Here is a 1,162-nt window from a genome sequence, read left to right on the forward strand (position 1 = left end):
CGCTCTTCCCCTATGAAGTACGATTTTTCCACTTTCAATCACACACGCGTCTGCCTCATCCGGGCAGATTTACAAAGCGAAACATCTGGACCGCACTCAATTTCCAGTGCTAACTTTACTGGGCAAAATCCCTGAAACGACCCGACCCGTATCGGGTGGGCGAAGAATGTCATGCAGCCATGTTGTATGAATCTCATATTGAATTTGATTCCACTTAATCGGAACTCCGTGCTCTGCAGCCATGTTGTATGAATCTCATATTGAATTTGATTCCACTTAATCGGAATTATCCTCCGTGCTCTCCTATAACATCATGCATTCTTCCATTTGTCTACCTCGTCGAAGACCCACATTGCTGCCCAGAGGCGTATTCTATCTCAACCTTATTTCTTCCCAATTATTTTATGGGGAGGTGTTGTGTTTGGCTGGTTTGCATTGAGTATGTGCTTGTCATAAACTGTGACGCGTCAGCCATGAATCGCACCCGCTGTCAGAGGCAGAGTTTCGAAAATGCCGCTCCCAGAGCCAAATGGACTACTTCACGGTCGATCTGGTTAACTTGATCCACGGGGATTTGGAGTGCTTGTACAGATATCAAATATAAACGGAGTAACATCCCTGCACTTCGTTCAATGATGAACATTGGCATAGACAGGCTGTCGTTAACCTCTGCATGTTTGTTTCGTTTGCGCTTACGAATTTTTGGGACTTATGATGTTGACAGGACGTGCTCGGAAATGTTCTCCGAAATTGGTGTTTTTCGAGCAGTTTGTCTTCATAGTCTCGATCCGCTGGTAACATGTTGAAACATTTCTGGTAGTCCGTAGAGGAAAATGTTGGCCGCTCTGGTAGTGTACATGGTCACTGGCTTGTTCGCTTACCTGGGCAATTTGATTGCAAACGTTTCATCACCAATCGGAGTGATATCGTCACTGCGTTATTGGGTAGTGTAGTTAGGTGTAGCTATGGGGGGTACTTGTTGTGCCTGGTAGGCTGCATTCACTCCGAGGACATTTTGCCAAAAGAAGTAGTCTCACTAATTCATAAAGTTAGTACTGGAACTTGAGTGCGGTCAAGATATTTCGCTTTGTAAATCTGCCCGGATGAGGCAGACGCGTGTGTGATTGAAAGTGGAAAAATCGTACTTCATAGGGGAAGAGCG

The 1,162-nt window shown here is 45.4% G+C and overlaps 1 protein-coding gene across 1 annotated transcript in view; it reads right to left on the reverse strand.

Moving 5' to 3' along the window:
• The window catches only part of T265_15732 (hypothetical protein), a gene marked incomplete at both ends in the record, with an annotated part of 20,116 nt that overhangs the window by 12,020 nt on the left and 6,934 nt on the right, over positions 1 to 1,162 (reverse strand). The gene's annotated exons all lie outside the window — the stretch shown is intronic.

This window comes from Opisthorchis viverrini (genome assembly GCF_000715545.1).
Source record: "Opisthorchis viverrini unplaced genomic scaffold opera_v5_828, whole genome shotgun sequence".
In the NCBI taxonomy this organism is placed as follows: Eukaryota; Metazoa; Platyhelminthes; class Trematoda; order Opisthorchiida; family Opisthorchiidae; genus Opisthorchis; species Opisthorchis viverrini.